The 19,787-nt window shown below is 38.1% G+C and overlaps 1 protein-coding gene across 1 annotated transcript in view; it reads right to left on the reverse strand.

The window, feature by feature from the left end:
* Positions 1-2,182, reverse strand: part of LOC129579269 (protein still life, isoform SIF type 1) — a gene marked incomplete in the record, with an annotated part of 112,309 nt that extends 110,127 nt beyond the window's left edge. The window contains 1 exon segment of the mRNA XM_055469165.1: positions 2,016-2,182.
* Between the last annotated feature and the right edge of the window lie 17,605 nt (positions 2,183-19,787).

A 19,787-nucleotide genomic window follows, 5' to 3' on the forward strand; every position in this document is an offset into this window, starting at 1 on the left:
CTTGCCCATAAATTTGGTCCAAAATCGACATTTCTTGAAATTTTCCTCGAAAAATAGACTTTTGTATGAGAAATCACACAGAAAGCCATTTTTTAGAGTTTTGGTCAAAGCAAACTGATGTTTTTTTGCAAAAATAATGGGAGTCTGTGAACAACCGAACACCTTCTTGCCCATAAATTTGGTCCAAAATCGACATTTCTTGAAATTTTCCTCGAAAAATAGACTTTTGTATAAAAAATCACTCAGAAAGCCATTTTTTAGGGTTTTGGTCAAAGCAAACTGATATTTTTTTGCAAAAATATTGGGAGCCTTCAAACAACCGAACACCGAATAAATTTGGTCCGAAATCAACATTTCTTGAAATTTTTGAAATTTGGTTCGAAAATGACACTTTTGTATGGAAAATGGTCGAAATAGTTATATTTTAAGGTCAAAAATGCTATGAAAAAAGGGTCCATTGAAATTTTGGTTAAACATTAAGCGGGAGGTAAACTAAATTGCTGCGGAGCGGAAAAGTTTGGATTACGTATGTAATTCGTTTTATTTTTAAATAGTTTTCATACCAAACTGTAGACGTCTGTCATGTGTAGAAAAAAAAATCATACGTTGTGTTTACATTGTACCGCATTTTTATCGTAGAGTCATTGTTTTAGCGTTTTTTTTTCTCATTTCCAACCATACGACATGCATGAACGTTACATTCATTCAACAACATTAATAAGCACGTTTTGCATCATTTAAAACTGACGACATTTTTGGTTCGAAAATACTGTAATGTTCTAAATGTGCATTATTCCCAATTATGATTTCCGAATGAAAGATTCATTAAAACGGTCTCTGCACTGCCATTTATTTTGACGACGAAAACGACGACAACTACGATGACTGAGGGTGACAACGGCGGCAAAACCGTTATCACCTGACTTATGCTATAGGCGTAAAACTTGTGCTACATTCTCAAGGCGTTTGTCACTTTTTGTCAGTCTCGTATCATTATCATTTGGACCTTTAATCACCATGCCGCTGTTTTATATTTTTGAATGCCATGATAATGCCTCACTTATTTTTTTTTTTAACTCATCATCAATTTCTATTTTGAATTCACTGTTTTTTGTTCACTGAATTTCTGTTTCAAAATAGTACTCTTAGCTTAGCCAAAATTTGATCAGTTGCTTTGTCTTTTTTTTTCAAATGTTTTTAATTGACCATTCGTGGTTGTCGCTGTCTTATTCCTCTGAATTCAACTGAATTGAGACATGTGTTCTTTGCATGTGGAACACACATGAATCATTTATTAAAACTGCTGAACGTTCGAATTGTTCAAAATTCAAACTTCAGCTCGGTGTTTGCATAAAACTTGGAATGTCTCCACCATTTCAATAGTGAATTTGAATAAACAAAATCAAAACGGACTTTTTATAGAATGCGTTGATTGAATCGATTTGCATTGGAAAATGTCACAGAGTTTTTTTAGTTTCCGACAAAGAGGGAGAGAGTGAGAGAAGTGCCGTCTCCTCAAAATTCAGAACCAATAAATATTCTTTTTTATCATTTCACATGTTTTCTAATGTAAACAGTGTTTTTTTCTATCGGAAGAGAATGCAAAACACACACACAAAAAAAACATTTCTACGGAAATCAAACGGCGAATCGCAACTAGTTCACAATTCTATTTTTATAAACAACGACATGATTGCAGGTGAATAACACACCATCGCATGAAACACTCACTCGATGCACGTCGATGATCGGGCATTCAATAAAAAAACACAAAAAAACACAGGAAAAACTGTTAAGAGCGATAGCAGAAGAGTGAAAAAAAAAACTGTCACACGATGTGAATGAAAATGGGGAATTTGCGTTAAAAGGTCATTAAAAATCACTTGGTCCACTTGGTTGACGTGAATACTTAATGAATTGATTTTTGATTTTGCATTTTTTTTGGTCGTTAACATAGTGTGTAATGAGAGGGCAAGTTTGGGATAATGCACTTCATTGCAAAACCATCCATTTACCTCAATTTAACAACCAGATGGAGTGCGAACGGACGGACGACTGGGATTGAGAAAGAACGAGAACGAGAGATGTTTGATGTGCACTAGTGAAATTAAAAATGTCGTTGACAGAATTAGTAGCAACAAACGAAACCGATATTCCGTCGGTTGACTATGCGGCCCGCCAATAAAATTGTATACGAAAGTCAGATTGATCGCGAACGGTTTGTAATTGACAACGTACGTAAAAGACCACATGTTTTGTACTGAATGAATGAATGACAGGCATTGGGCTATTTTTCATCGTAAATACAATTGTACATTTTTGCCTGTGTTTGTGTTTTTTTTGTGTTCAACATGCTCGCGACTCATTCGAATTTGGTGAGACGGTGTATCGTTAACGCGTTGGATCCAACGTTCTATTTGGTTTAAAAAAAATCGGCGTCTTATACGACGGAGTCGTCTTGTGATGTGATCAGTGTGCAGCATCGAATCTGTTCCGTGTTCGGAATTGGTGACCCGTTGATACTGATTTCGGCCGACTGTATGTGTCGTCGTCGTCGTCGTCGTCGTGGTGATGCTGCGATAGCAAATGAGGCGCGCAAGCAAACGTGCGCGCACGAATCAAACTTTTTCTTATTTGGCTCTGAATACCATCATCACATCGTTCTATGCACCCGTACGCACTACTCGCATACGTACGCAAAGTACCGTAACGCGATATACCGTACCAAATGCGATGAAATGTATATATTACCTCATTCACATCTCCATGTACACATGCAAACATTCTCACCAAAAATAAACTTAAGAGTCGCAATGTTACTTTCTTCTTCTTCTTCTTGCTTGCTTGCTCGATTCGTGCGGCTGGTCTTTCTTTTTGTCGTGACAGATGTTGTTTGTTGTGTGCGCCTAAATAGCAATGTCGCTTTCAAGATCTCTCGAAAATTCGAACGCACTTCAAATGTAGTTAGTCGTCGTTAATCCGACCGAAAGGCAAATAATCTAACAAGTGATTGAGTACATCTCATTACAAATTACCGATTCTGCAATCGAAGTTTGCTTATTTCGAGTGCTAAACAGACAGGTTTTTTTTTCGCTGAATGTCAAAATGCTGAGAGAGGGAGTGAGAGGGAGTGAGAGGGAGAGAGAGAGAAGCATCAGCCAAAATGAACTCAAACGAATGACCCATTCCAATCGTCATTTTGAAGCAAACCACAATACCGAACCCGAACTTGTCCGATTGTGCAATGCCACAACTATTCACACCATCGATGAATACGAACATATATTTATTTTCATGTCTCTCCCACTAATCGCAATGAATCAGCATTTATGGAAAGCGCGTTTGGACTACAATTTATGTGACCCATTGCAAAGTACGAGGCGAGCACGCACACACACACATACGCAAATAAACATGAACACGCCAACCGCTGGCCTGTGTGGTACGTAGGAAAGAAAAGAAAACAAAAGAAAAGAAAAATGTAAGAAAGAATAAAACGAAAAATGCGCTCCATTGCCATAAAATAACCCAAACGAGCTGATTGCCCAACCACTGACTTCTTGATTTTTTTTAAATTTTACGACAACATAAGACAATAAAATCCCATATTTATGACGGCTAGACCATATTCTTGTGAAAATCTGTTTGTCATGCAAGAATCATCGTACGAAACAAAGAGAGAAAAAAATCACAAATAAATAGAATGAAAATATCCGAAGACTATTTTGTGAATACTTTAACGCCATATTCAGCATTCAGCGGGCAGTTAGTGGAAAATAGGTGAAAAATTCCAACGAAATCAAATCAGTTTAATCGATATGGACTAACTGTAGTTGGTCGACGGTGTAGAACGCACATTCAAATTCCATTAACACAAATGAGAAACAATGGGCCATTTCAAAGCATTAGGTCAGTTTTGTCGTTTTGGCAATTTTATTGAATGTGTATTTGTGTATGATCACCGGAATTAAGCCAAAAAGGATTTACTTATATATGATTTACAATGAAGAAGATCGACAAGAGAGTATTGGAATGAACATTGAGGTCGCCTTCGTTAGTTGCCGCTTCAAATTCCAATCATATTCATGGAAATGGCGAAATGGGGCCTCCCAAAAATTTAATACCATACTTATAAATTCCATAGCCCATCCGATGTTATTGTGTATCCAATGCACACACATACAGAGACCACTTGTCGCAGTCCATCCCATTCATTTGGTAGTATTTTAATCAAATGCCGACAAATAATGATTAGAATATATCGAACCATTAGCTAGGATAACGGAAGCAGCAGCAACTACAACAAACAGTGTCGAATGTTCATCGCAATCAACATGAGATGATGTCATTTAAGTAGTTTAACATTCGATTGGAAAGTGACTCTTGCAAAATGTGGCTTTTCTCGCGACGTACGCGACTGTTAATTACTGATAAATTTGATTCCGGATTTGTTGATATTTGCATTTGGATTACAGAATGATAATGGAAAACTTTGTTGAAAACTTGAACAAACTCGTAAAGTTAACGGCAAACTTCATTAATACACACACACACACACACACACACACACACACACACATTCGCAGTGCATCCGCTTTTTTGCTCCATCGTCGTCGTCGTCGTTCTCGTCGGCATCGTGTGCATCGCATATTCATCAAACAATTTTCGGTTGTGTATATTGCGCGCACCCCGAACCCAGACCTCATGTTCAACTGATTCAACTGTTATTATATCGGAAGCGCCAAAAGCAAAACTGCTCTCCGATTTTCATCGTGGAAATAATCAAATTGACCTCATTGCATTCGAGCAGGATGTCTCGAAATTGTATCAAAGGCTTTGCAAAACAACAGAACAACGACACATTTGGTAGACAAAGCGAGTTGGAGAGAGGGGTGACGGAGCAGAGTAGGATGAGAAAATGGGAAAAGAGGAAATTTTCTGTCATTGTAAGCAAGCAAAACTATACACTAGCTCAGCGCTTTCGTCATCCAAAAGTAATTAGGATATGGTTCTAGTTTTGGATTTCGATGCAACACACACACTGGTACCATCCCCACATACATACACATAACACTTACACTTAAACAGAGAGCTACCCCAAATGAGACTTTTCTCGAAATGACAAAAGGGCGTTCGTTTTTAGAAAAGTTAACGCAAATGTGCATGAATATAATCACTCTGGAACATTATAATGTTCGAGCGCAGGCAAATTATATGAATTTTGTATTAGCCAGTTATTCAGCATTGGGCCATGATGAGTAAAAATGAACATGAAGGTGTGCATAACATGTAATCGCTTCTGCGGCATAACGGCCAAGTGTTAACATTTGTTTTTGTTTGACAGTGATGTGGTTCGGTATGTAATCGTAATGACATGCTGCATGACAAAAGGGCGAGAGAGAGAGAGATAAAGAGAGAGAGAGAGAGAAAGAGAAACAGGCCGAGACAGAGCACGTTGCTCAAATCCAAATGCAAGAGACGGAGTAAGAGAGGGCCATGGCACATGTTTACAAAGAGAGGCTGGCACAGAAGAAGCAGTGCACGTACATTCCAAGAATAGCAAACTTTATGCGAAAGGAGAAAGATTTTGTGATTCTTGTCATTTTCACAAGGGGATTTGAGCCGGTTTCCGGAATTCAGATCTAAAAAATTCATTGGAAAATCAACGGTGCAAATCAGTTTGGGCGAACCATCAACGAATGTGTCGGCACTGTTTTACACGCAAAATTCACAACAACAACAAAATGACAAAGAGAAATAAAACGAAAGCAAAGATGAAATCACTATAAAATTTCAAGACAAGAGTAACCAATGCAATGGAGTTCAATATCAGAGAACATTGATTCACACGCTTTTTTTATTGCAGTTCATGCGGAAGATACATGTTCTAGAAAGTTATTGCTGTAGTTGCTGTAGTTGCTGCTGAAAATGTGTGACCTATCAACATCGACAATTTCCAGCCGATCGAAATGTGTTCGTTTTCAGGTAGTAAATATTAGTTGCTATCTTCATGTCAAACATCCTATAGCCATAAGAGAAATTGAATGCGACCGTGTGTCGATCGATGACGGTGTGTATGTGTGTTACACTTTTTCGAGTACAAGTGCACGCACGCACATCATCATCATGATTGTCATCGTCGTTGTCGTTGTCGTCGTCGTGGTCGTCATTGTGGATGTACTCATTGGGTTTTCGCAAGCACTGAAATTTCATTCCAAATCATGAGATAAAAATAGAAAATATGCGTGTGACAGACAAAAAAAAGAAACAAAAACCGATTTCCTCTTTCCCGAAAATTCAAATGGTTGCTTCTTTTATTTACACCGTGCACTAGCGCACACAAACACTCTTTCCGATTTCGGAGCAAAATGAAAGCGAGCGAGCGAGAGAAGGAGAGAAAAAGAGATTTGCTTGCGTATTACGAAGAACTGGAATCAATCTGCTCCAAAAAGCGAAGCACATAAGACATCAAACAGCAGTCAGCACTAATCATTCTGGATGTGCATGTGTTATTTCTATTTAGAATTTCAAGCGTATTCTATATTATACGATTATGTACGGTTTTATGTGATTCCGTGGTACTTGAAGATACAGTCGCACCATCAAAATGTGGTTGCGTTTGGTGCGCTCGTGCCTGTGTACGTGTGACGTTTCCATTGACACTCTGGTTTTGCTCGCTCACTCTATCGCTGGCACATCGGCTACTGGAACACGGGCCATCATGTCTATAAGGTAGCAAAACACCCGAGCTCGTTTCAACGTATTCGAACGTACACTGACACAAACACATCCCCGCCCATATTAAATGAGCTCACTCTCTTTCACTCTCGCATTCTCTGCTCGTCGTGAATTCGCTGCATACACATTTTACTTTTATTTGTTTTCTTTTCGTTCGTTCGTTGGTTGGTTGGCTGGTTCTTCTATTCCCACTTATGTTTCCCAGTTTTTTTCTTCCAGTTTGAAGAAAGAAAAAAACAAAGAACAAATAAAACGACACAAGATGTTTCAAAATTTTCTTTCTAGAGTAAAGTCGAGAGCAAGTGAACGAGAGTGAGAGAGATAAATTCGTTATTACTGAAACATTCGTGTTTATTAATTATACATAATGTATACAATTACTCTGTTTGAATTCTTGCACCCTCTTACTAATATATGAGTTGAGAGATGCGTACCGTTCAGCAGTTCATCTCTAGCATCATCATCATCATCATCATCACTCATTCACATTCCACATCCAAATGGATGGACTAAATGGAATTTTAAGTGCAATACCCAAGCATTTAACTAAAAACTCCCTTCAACCCACACACCTATCTACAAAGAAAAACAATCGAATCAATAAACCTTTAAAAATACGTCAAACGTTTCAAGATGAAATAGGAACCGGTCAAACAAACAACAAAATCAAGTCTCATCATTCCAACTTTTTTACTTTCTTTTTGTTTTTTTTTATGGTGAACAAATATTTCACTGATAATGAACTTGATTGAATGAAGTCAAGTCGTTTTATTTATAGGAGCAAGTTATTTCAATGGGAATACGATCTGTGTGTGTGGGGGAGTGGAAAATTCGCATATAAACTGCCTGATCGACTTCAAATCGTTTCAAACTTTCCATTCTTACAAATCTTTGGGATGGTTTTTTTTTTCATCACATACCTCGAGGTGGCCCCAATTGTCGGCATTCAGCTTAGCTGCTGCTTCTGCACTTCCTTTGGCACCCATTTTTTGCCTCGTTTTTTTTGTGCTTTGCAATATTTCACTCGAAATTGATTAAAGATTTGTTGTTGTTGTTGTTGTTGTTGTTGTTTTTTTTTTCAAATATTTATAAAATTGTCTGTTGTTGGCACAAAAGACATTAAAAATCGATGTTGTTTTCTTTTTTTTTGGTTTCCACTAAATCGATGTTGTGCAAAAGTCCAAGAGGAAAAAAACACGCCTAAACTGTCAGTTATTCATCGTTGACCACGCTTTGTTGCAACTCTAAATTTCAATAACGCTGAACATTTCATCGAGAAAAATTTTTTAACCATTTTATTTTCATCAAAATAAATCTCGGAGATTATTTTTATCTTCAATATATCGTCGTTGCGAATGAGAATCATCTTCATTTATTTCTGGTACGAAACGAAAAACCACTGCCCTCAAAATGCAAAAATCCAATATCAATGTTGTTGCAACGAATGCAAAACTCCTTATATATAACTCCCACACTTGAAAGAAAAACGGTTGCAAACTGATGTGGTGTATTATCGGTAAGCCGAAAATGTTACCGCCGAATTCATTGAGATTGCACTGAATGCTGGCCGAATGAGCGTTTCGTGGTCGACGAGCACATTTCTTTTCGCGTTGCATGCAAATGTCGACAAGAAATTTCGATTACAAGCAATAACAAACGGTTTGTTTTGGAATGGAGGCTACGAGCGCAATATAGATTCGATAGCATCCCGTTGGTTGTTGTGTGTGTGTGTGCGTGTGTGTGTGTTCGTGTGTGTGGTGTATGTGTGTGTGTGTGTTTGTGCTACTTTGCGTCAAACACACCCACTTATTAACATAAATTATGAAAGCACGCAGTAGTAGCACATGTACGATATTTCAAATTAAAATGAAATTGCAAAATATGAATATCCACTTTTTTTTCTCTCTCGCTGGTGTGAATGATACCGTGTATACGCAATATTGCCAAAACGCGATTAATGTGCATGAGCACTTAAACGCGCTCAAACACACTTTCTCGCACATACACACAAGTTTAAGTATTCCCGAATCGCCGAAAATAATATCATTGAAAACACTGTAAATTGTGTGTAACAAACCACCTCTGCCTCCATCTCTTCCCCCACACCCACCCGAAACAAAATGGTTATTGCTTCAACAAAAAGGACAATATCATTCAAGGGAATTTGGTAAATTGCCTAAAAATAAACCAGCAACAAATGCACACGTATTGTGTACGTGTGACAGTGTTTGCGGGATAAAACACACTAATCGCAATTGCACCCATACACACAGGAAATTCCATGGAATCGATGCACATTAATTGTTATTGTTATTGTCATTTCGTATGACTCATGGGGGACCAAAGGTGGTCGACAAACCGTTTTTTAGGCACACCGAGTGATATGGGGAAAAGATTGAAACTTTCATTGAACTTGCTAAACCTTATAGCCCAATTTTTGATAAATTGCTGTTGGTGTTCAAATAACTTTCTGCAGCTTTTACAATTTAACCAATTGGCCTCGTGGTTCACAACCACTAGAGAGAGAAAAACCCTGTTGAACGCCCACCCCATTTCACTTCATTGTGAAGATTTCCCTTTTCTTTGGATAAAAACGGAAAATTGGAATTACTTGACACATAACCATTTGAGTGTAATCTTAATATTGGTTAAAATGTTTCCAGAAAAAAAACATATGCTTTAAGAAGCAATTAACCATTTTATCCGAATTTCGAGTGTCAATTTTTATGCTCCTTTTTGTGCTGTTCTTCATAATCATAGAGCCCATTTATCACACGCACACAGACACAGACACATAAACGTCGCAGCAATTTCGGAAATGGAATAAAAATAATGGAAATTCGATAACCTTCCGATGTGTAAGCAATGAAAATTCCGCCCTTCTTTCACACCGTATATACGTACTTTGTCGGAAAAATTAACCTAGTTATAGCGTCTCCGCTGAACATGAACTGAATACAGACAATTTCCGTCATAATTATAAACTGTGTGACATGATTCAAATCATGAGATATAATTTGTTCGTTGCACAGCTGAGACACTTGTTTTTCTTCAAAATTATTCTTTCTTTGTGGCCTGTGTTTGATTTGAAAATGGGTGAAAAGCATGAATGACTAAGGGAAACCGATCAGGTTTTCATCTTGTCACAGCAAGTGGAAAAAAAAATTAAGGTGTGTATTCGGGTTTTGTCAATCGTTTTGTGGGCCAATTGATTTTTTTGCTAATATTGGAGCAAGAGAATTTCATTTGTTTTTTGTCCCGTGATAAAAAAGACGTTTGATCCATTTTAAATGTTAAATTTTGTTTATATTCTACGCCAAAGCGATGTTCGATTTCGTGATGAGGTCTGTCCCCAAACAGAATTTGTATAGATTGTGTGACATCAGTTTGATGGCGCATTTAGTGCTGATATGAAAAATAGACAATTTTGTGGGAAATTTCTTCAGTCTAACACAAACTGTATATTCCGTTGACAGGAGAGGAAAGAAATTAATGGTCCGTGCCACGAATTTTACCAGAAGGGAAGGAAAAAATTTTAGCAGAAGAGAATATAATTCGGAAAAGCGAAATTTTATGATAAAAAAAAGCGATGTAATCACAGACGAAAAACTCTTTATTTGTGTGCAAAAAACGTGCGTGTGTGTGTGTCTGTGTGTGTGTGTTTGCGTGTGATAAAACAGAGAACGAGAAAAAGGCAGAAAAAGAGCGAAAGCGATGGCAAATTGTGTGTGGATGAAGTATGCAATCTATATAGAGCATTTTCGGTCGACATATGGGTGTGTATGCGTATTCGAATGGTTAAGAAATGTGGGATCTCAACATTTTGGTAGAAATGTTTCGACAGTATTTTTCGGTTATACAGCCGAATCTGTGGGGTGAAGCTATAGTGTATGTATGCATCGTTCGGTGGTAATGTTTGGTAGAAGAATATGTAGAGGCAATTGCGAAGCACACATATACTCAAACCAACAGTCACATGCATACACACACAGTCGCACACTCACTCTCGGTCGTCTCGTCGAGAGATGGAAAAAGTGCTCACTGAAGTAATCTTCTGAATGTGTACCATGGAGCACAATGTCGATCGATAGACAAGCACACAACGTGTGCTATCTCGCTGAAAATGGTCGTCTCTTCGCTTTACTTCTTATTCCCGCTGTTATTGCTGATGCTGATTTCGTTTGCTCTTTGTTTTCGCGTCAACCACCACTACCACTGCCGAAAGTGAGTTGCACGACAGCCACGGATTGCACACACAATCTCCACATACACATATATGTGCAAATCGACACACACACACACAAGCACACATTTGCACGCGCTTAAATCCCCCAACACACACACATACATACGCGCGTGCAGCAACAACATTTCGCTTATAGAGAGATGAAAAGCTACTTCCACATAGGCAATCGATTAGTTTCACTATTGGATCGTTTTCTTGCTGCTCTCTCGCTCTCTCTCTCACACACTGTGTGTAAATTCCGTCATGTCATCTGTATGTGTATTTACAATTATGGGCTGGTATGTCGTGAGAAGAGAAACGATACTGCTTTGTGATATGTGATGATGCTCTACTGTTCGATTTTCTGCTTCCATTCTCATTTTTTTTTCCTTTCGCGTCTTCTCTTCTTTCAATTAATACTATAATTCAGTTTTGGCCATTGTTTTTGGTGGATGCTTTTCATCCACAAAGCATCCGCCAATGCCGAATATGATTTTTTTCTTTCTCTGCTCAAGCGATGAACTGCTTGATGCTTTCAAATATTCACATACAACCAAATCCCCATAGTAGAGAGACTCAATGAAATCAATTTGTAACCAGGCGAACGTCTAACAAAAGGGAGTATTTTTGGAGTGATGCTTTTTCGATTCATGCACAGTACACATTTTTTTTCTCATCTGTTTTTCAATTCACACAAAAACTGGTTTTGTTCGGTAATTTTTGTTTTTCGGACAAATTCGGTCAAATGTTTGTCACGTTCGTTGAATGATTTTGGCTCACAATATACAAAAATCAATGTTCATCTGTGTTTTTATGCGCTTGTGCTTTCTATTAATAAATATTGCTTGAATAATTTATACACTTTTTTCTATTTTGCATGTTCTCCGCGTTATAAATGCAATTCGATTTGAACAAAATGAAAATCAAAACGCAATTTTATCCAATTCCCATTTGAGAATTCATTCCAAAATATTCAAGAGATGAGGAAAAATAAGCGCAACCGTTATATCCATTTGGGCTTATGTTTTGATCCCACCGAATCCGCATCACAAACAATATCACTTCAGTCTATTGCTCGAGCAAAGTATACATCTATTTCTCTCCCTCTGAATTGCTGTTTTGCTTTGATCAGTATTTACGCTATGCACTGATGCCGAACATCATTCCGTATTACAATTCAAACAATTCGCACTATTTTGTTTACGATTCAATTCACAAATGCACTAACTGATTGTGTGGGAAAAAAATATTCCGAATGACGACGAGTGATTAGCATCGAACCGAATAAAAGTGAATGGATTCTCATTCGCATGCGATAGATTTTTTCGGTAAATCGGATGGTGTGATCGCGTATACAAACGTTTTGCTGGATGTTAAGCGTAGACAATACGAATCTATTTCACCATTTAGCGTGGTGTTGTTTATTGTGTTGATAACGGATTATGATGAATTTTACTATTTTGTTTGTTTTTTTTTTTTGAGATGAATAATTTTCTATTTGGTTTTTTGTGTATTTTTTTCTGGTGATGTTATACTATAATTTATTTTTTGTGTGGTATTCAACTCGAAAGTCTTCGACTCAGACTCACTGTTACAAATCTCTCCGGCAGACTGAAAGTACATCACACAAATTAAGTACGCTATGGAATCGAGATGGTGGAATATGCAGACCCATACACGTACCACACCACATAAACAGGGAAACCATACATACATACACACACATACATACGCACACATCGAAATGCAACGGATTCGATGGAAACGCCGTTAAAATCATGGAGAGCACACTGAAAATGATAGAAGTCAGCGCATGTCCTCATGCGTAAACAGTCGACCAAGTTTGAGATGTCACACATCTCTTTCACAGAGTCACCGAAAGAGGATGGAGAGCAAAGCAGAGTAACACACCAGAGTAGAGTGGTAGGCGAAGACAAACACAACATAGGCAGCATGCGATAGGGAAAGCGCGAGCAACGAGAGAACAACCAACCGACCGACCGACCGACCAAAAGGAACAAACGAATTGAGCAAATGAGCGTGCGAGAGAGCGAACCAAAAGGAACCAAAAGGAACCACAAGGAACCACAAGGAACCAAGTGGATTCCACTCGAAGTATCAATTTGGCTAGTGAGTTTATTTGATATGCACTGAGTACATTTTCGTATATCTTTTAATATGGTTTGGCTCGGTTTTGTTGCTGGTGTTGCTTTTCGTCCATTATTATAGCACAAGAGACCAAGGAATTCTCGGTAGTTTCCATTCAATTTATCATTTGGATTTTCGGTCGTTGTATATATATCTGTCGCTTAATTTATGGAGTAAATTCAAGCAAAACTAGGGAATAAAAACCGCCACAACAACCGGAAATCTTCTGGCCATCCAATAATAAGCAACGAAATGATAATGATGATGATGATGACAACGACGACGACTACGACGGCAAAGACGATTACGATTGCCACAATGAAAACTGCGAAACAGATACCGATAAGCCAGCGCTGAATCAAAGAAGAAGAAACATGAAAAGAAAGACAACAATAACACACATACACACAGAACCAACGGCTGAAACAAAAACAACAATCAACCATTCGGAAAAGGGAAAAATCAGCATTTTCTTTTTCACTCTTGTGTCTTTGTGCTCCGCTTTATGGCTACACAATTCAAGTGTGTATGTAATTGATAATAAGCAAGGTAATTGCGTTCGACGCGCTTTCGAGTCAGCAGCATTATAAAAAGGGCACGTATCCAACAAAATTATTTACGATATGCACAGAGCGAAAGCTTCACTCACCCACGCTTGTTTCATCCAGCAATACTCATATCGCAGCGCATTTATTTCCATATTATTTCTCAATGGATTTTCTCACGTACGTTCTAAAATCTTGAAATGCGCGCGCGACACACACAGAAAGAAGGAGCAGGCATCAAATAGAGAAAAACAGACGAAAAAAAATAGTATGTGAAATACGCACGCATACATAAAGAGATGGAGAAAAGCGGGTGGGAGTCAAATGAATCCAGAGAATCATACTAAAAATTTGTACTCATTGATTACTTTCCTCCAGTATATTTTCATTTGCAAAACTTTCACTCCTCGGCGGTGGCAGTCGCTGGTGCGTTTGTGATGCTTTCGCTCTCTTTTTCCCTCTCGTACTCCTTGTCTATCGTTGTGTGTTCGTGTCTACTTGCGTGTGCTGGCACAAAGAAAAAAAAAACAACAACAACAACAACGCAGCATAGCACACACAACCATCGTCATTGCACAACGTCAGCTTTTCCACGCGTTTTCTCTTTCACTTGACTTATCTTTACGCTAGCCTTTATCAGAACCATAGCATAGAGCTCCAATTTATTTCTCGTGCAGTAACAGTCATTGTTCTCTCTCTCTCTCTCTTCTCTGTTTCTGTACGTTTCGTAGCTGTCAATTGTGAATGAACACAACAGCGGGATGAAAAAAAACTAAGTACGCAAAGGATGAAATAGAGAAAAAAGAACGAATCACACGGCCGTTTGTCTTTATGTGTACTCCTTTTTCTCTCTGTGTATTTATACCGTGTGCGTGTGTGTTTGTGTGTATGCAAGAGAGAGCATGAATCTTCACTTTAGTATGCATTAACTCATGAGATACGACATTTAGTACGCCGCTCATAAGACGAAACAGACCGAATAATGAATGTTAAACGCTGGTGTAGCATGCTTTTTAAGTCTTTGCTCACACTCAACACCAACAGACACACATACGCACACACAAAGAGACTTACATTTTTCGTACACCCTCACATTGCGCGTACCATTCTACTTTCATATGGTTCGTCAAGTGACGAGGACGAAGACAAAAAAGACAACGACGATGAACACGACAACGATATACATATTAAGCTGCTTGTACTTACACTTGAAACTATGAAACAGCCATCAAGCATACCATCCTTTATTTATTGAACTATTAAGAATTCACTTTTTTTCTCGCTTCTTCGCCACCCTGACTAATTCACTAACAAGCATTACAAGTATCGTAACGATAATTTCGATTATTCAACATATATCCTTCAGAAATTCACATGCATTTTTCATAATTGCTTATTAAGCTTCTCGATGGGCATTGTTTTAAAGCGTTTTTTTTTTAAAGCATCATCGTATCTTTATGGCTTAAGTACAGCATTTCTTTTTTGTTGTTGTTTTGTAATGCATGTCTGCAACCCAGAAAAAAGAACGCTATGTATGGTTTAAAGAGGGTGTGGCGACTCAGAGAGATTGAGCAAAAAAAAAACTAGAAGAAAAATAACACAGAAAGGCCAAACATTTTAAATTTCATTCCTGGGATACGCGTGTGGCATGTGGTAATTTATTTAAAATATTTTTTGTGTCGCATTTTGTCTTAAATAATGTGAGTTTGGAATGTGGCTAGCCATTCTTCACACATTGTCTGACTGAATTAGTTATGCTCGTTTATTTTACTATGAAAACAACATAAACAACTCCGCTTTCGGTGCGATGAAAAGAGAAATGAATTTGGGAGCTTTTCGTTGTTTGCTTTTCCGTTGCTGAAGCTCATTGCAAACGATTAGCTAGAAAACAGAAGCACCGGATGGAAAGCACATTGGACGCCATCTGGTAACGTGAACATGATTACACTTTAGTCGGTGCTTCTGAACGAAACTTGCGGCGTGTTTGAATCATTTTTCAAACTTCCCACCGATGGCATATCCAGTCTCCGTTGAGAATTGTTTGGCAAGTTTAAAATCCAAGCCAACTGCCGGTTTCAATCGTCACATAGTCAATGCACCTTGTATGGATACAGGAGACACAGAAAACCATTGAAAATTTCTACTTTTGGCCGTCAAATGCACCAAGTCGATCTATTGAATAAGTGAATTTAATATACTTTTGTTGGCTTAAAGCCCGGTGTAGTTTTCAACATGTCGAAATCGTATTTTTGAATAGAAGAGTGTCTCTCTCTCTCTCTCTCTCTCTCTCTCTCTTTCTCTCTCTCTCTTGAGTGAGTGAGTGAGTGAGTGAGTGAGTGAGTGAGCTATCAGACAATTCGAAAAGCTATCAGACGATAAAATATCGCTACATAAATAATAGATGCGAACTGTTTGAAAGCACATCAGACCAACAAAATTTTATCCGATTAATTCAATTTTCAAAGCGAGTTTATGATTTGTGCTTCTGTTTCCAAGCCAGAACGATGTATACAGAGACGGTGAATGAGAGAAGGAGAGCATTTGAAATGTTGAATGATCGAAAGTTGGAAAAAGCGTACGCCATAATCGTGTCTCGATATTTTCTACCTCACAATTTCATTTCATCTCTTTTCTTTTTTGATTACATAACGATTTTAGTATTTAATTTTCCTTCCATCTTCGACGTCTTTCTCACGGATAGAAACTATCTCGCATTAACGTTGCAAACACAATTACACCATACAAAACGCGCGCAAAACACTTTCGATGATGCCGTGATTTTTCACTTTGCGGTGGTGTAAACCAGAGCACGTTCTCTGTCTTTCGGTGATGGAACGAAGAACGAGGCAAAGACACGCTATCTCTCTCGCTCTCACTCACTCACCCTCAGTGTCTATCATAGTGGCCCTCTGCCGCACACACACACACACACACACACACACACACAGAGATAGATACATTCCAGTTGGTGCTTTCTTTTCTATGTTTCCATTTAGCCGGATATTTTATTGATGAGATTTATTTTCGATTTTCTCTTTACGCTTGTTTTCTAGTTCTCTTCGGCATTGATTCCTTTGCATGCGATGCCTTTGTATTTTATTTATATAGAAAATTGTGTGAAAATCACACACGTAGTAGTGAAGTTAATGTTTCGATGGTATAAACTGCACCAACAATTTCTTCTTTTTTCTTTTCCTCTCGATTTCGCAAATATTCTCATCATTTGGGATTAATTCTTGGGCGAATTGAATTTTAGTTTGACGTTTTCATTGGAATCTTGTGGCATGATGAAATAAATTTTCGACGAACGAGCGCCAAATTACAGCTAATTTTAACCAAAACTGGAAACCGCTCCTATTTCCGTATTGGCATGCAATGTTCTCTCATTCTCTTCCTCTGTCTCACTTTCTCTCCGTATCTTCGTCGGCAGCAATGAGAGAAATTTTGCGTTGTTCTAAATGCCTTTAGCTAAGCAAGCACAAATGAAATTGCATAAATTGCTAGTAAAACCCAAATCCGGTACAAGTTTTTCACACTCAAAACTTGTTCTATAAATGTTAATAGTTTTTTTTTTTATTGAAGTTGATGCTTTGAAAATTTTGGAATTTGACAAAAAAGAAGAATGGAACATTTATAAGATGAGCGAATAATAATAATCAAATGTGCTTTTGCTTTATTCGCTCGGCACCGAAAATCGGATTGAACACAAAGACGAATCGTTATGAAACGATGGCCTACATCTTCAATTTCGAATGGTCTAAATAAAGAGTTGTTGATTTATAACAAATCAAACAAGAATAAGGTGAAAACTGATTTTTTATCCATAACACACGAACAGCGAATAGTACATAAATAGACGCCACACAAATATTCCGGCCACGGGGAAAAAAGCAATAAAAATATCGTTTCATTCGTGTACTCACCGGTTGATGCTGTTTTCTCTATTCCAAATTCGCAAATTAAATTCAGCTAACGGAAAATCCGTGTTATTTATGTTGCAAATTTTCCAGATTCACACTGTATTTATCGTTCTATTCTCTATTGCTGTCGTCGTCGTCGTCGTCGTCATTGTTATTGTTGTAGTCATTGTTGGTATTCAATCAGTTCACGATTTCGTGGTTTGTTAATTGAATCGAATGCAATTTTTGAAGGGAAAAAAAACAAGCAAATTGAAATGGGTAAGTGAGGCGGGAACACATAAAAAGCTGCACAATGAATTGGTGGTTGTGTTTGCTCATTAGAATTCGGAAGAAGCAACTAATTTGTTTTTTTTTTCTGTGCATCTTCCATTCATTCGATGAATTGAAGAGAAGCGAACGAGTGAATGAGTGAGCAGGCAAGTGAATGTAGTATGTGATCCATTTGTGCGGTGCGTACGATTCGTTGACGCGCTGTTTTGTTTTTGTCGATTTGGAATATAAGTAAAGTGGATTTGTGCATGCATTTCGCTACAGATACTTCAATTTTGTCGGTTGTGCGAAGAGTATAAAAACTCGTACAGCCGATATAACCCTTTTTATGACTTGTTTCGCTTTTAACGCCAAAACGAAAGAAAATGTGCGTGTGCCGCAGTGTGTGTATGGGTAAATAAGAAGATATGTTTATTGAAGGAATCAATCGATTCCCATTTGTCCACAAGCGTACCGTACATATATGTACAAATTCGACGTAAGACCCAGGCCAAAATGCTATCAATATCTATCACGCGCTGAAGGGAAAAAATAGCGACCGGAAAAGAGATAGAGCAAACGGCAGCCTGAGAACGAATGCGAGAAGAAGAAAAAAAAACGCCATGTATATATGACGAACAATAAATTTTCGCGCAAATTTTTCATGAGGTACACGTAACTTTCGTTCACTGGCGTTTGCCGTCGCAATAATGCGAAAAACGTTCATCTCTCTTGTCGTTTCATTTTTTCTTCTCTTTCTCGGTGGGTTTGTGTTTTTATTAAGGATTTTTGCCTGAGTGCACTCACCTCTTGACATTGGATGGCAGATAAATAAGGATCTATCGGTAAGCGCTCTGTTTGACATGTAATAAACGCAGCAAAAATCCATACACAAAACCAGTGATGAAAGGAGACGCAACGCACATACACATACATACGCAAATGGAATACTTTGTTGCGAAATTTGCAGTCCAGTGGCCCGATCACTGATGATGGAAACACAATGATGTGCAAAATAGTGACGGAAAAAAGAAGAAGAAGATGATGAAGACGACATGGAAGAAAACGTGACGCAAAAGCGATTTTAATCCAATTTTCAAAAAAGAGACTCCATTAAGAATGAAATATTTCCTCATACGCTACCGCATTCGTATGCGAATATACTTCTCGTTTAAAATAGAAATTATCATATTATCTGCATTGAGAATGCGCTCAACGTGATATGAGCGTCCCTTCAAAGAAAACAGATTGTTATTCTTAAATGCAACATTTTCCGCTTTATTGCAAGACCTGTCAAAGCACAACGACGGAAATATTACGAGCTCACAAATGAAATGTAATTCAATCGAAACGACACAAAGAAATTATGAGGAAAAACGCGGGGAAACTATGCAGATGAGCGATATTGAGAGTTTGTCAGGGACAGAGAGAGAGAGATAGCGAGCGAGCGTAAAACGAGTGGCGGAAGAAGCGCCCATTTTTATGCACATACATAAGCGAGTCAATAGGAACATCGACCGTTTGATACAACGAATTGCATTCAACCGTTCTTCTTCCTTTTCATTCTTCCTTCATAAGGAAAAACGTATGAAACGCGCGCGTTTTCTCATCGCATCAATCGAGTCGTGCATAACACACTGTATAATCATACATTGAGTCTTATTCTTCTTGTTGTTTGCATATCAGCTTTTAAAAAATCTGCGAAATTCATATTTTTTTCCCTTCATACCATGCCACCTTCACCCAGACGTGTGCAAGGGGGGGGGGGGTATTCCGGTTTTACCCCCCCTCTAGGATTCCAAAATGTGGACCCCCCCAGCGATTTGGAAAATTTGACACTAGATATAATAGATTTTCAAAAGTGAGGACCTTTTTTTTTTAGGTCTTCACTTGTTTTTTGACACCCATTGGCAAAATTTTAGACCCCCATTGTGGAATTTTGACTGTTTTACACTAGATAGA

This window comes from Sitodiplosis mosellana, unplaced genomic scaffold, assembly GCF_009176505.1.
Source record: "Sitodiplosis mosellana isolate CC-2019 unplaced genomic scaffold, AAFC_SMos_1.0 Smas_scaffold_6226, whole genome shotgun sequence".
Classification (NCBI taxonomy): Eukaryota; Metazoa; Arthropoda; class Insecta; order Diptera; family Cecidomyiidae; genus Sitodiplosis; species Sitodiplosis mosellana.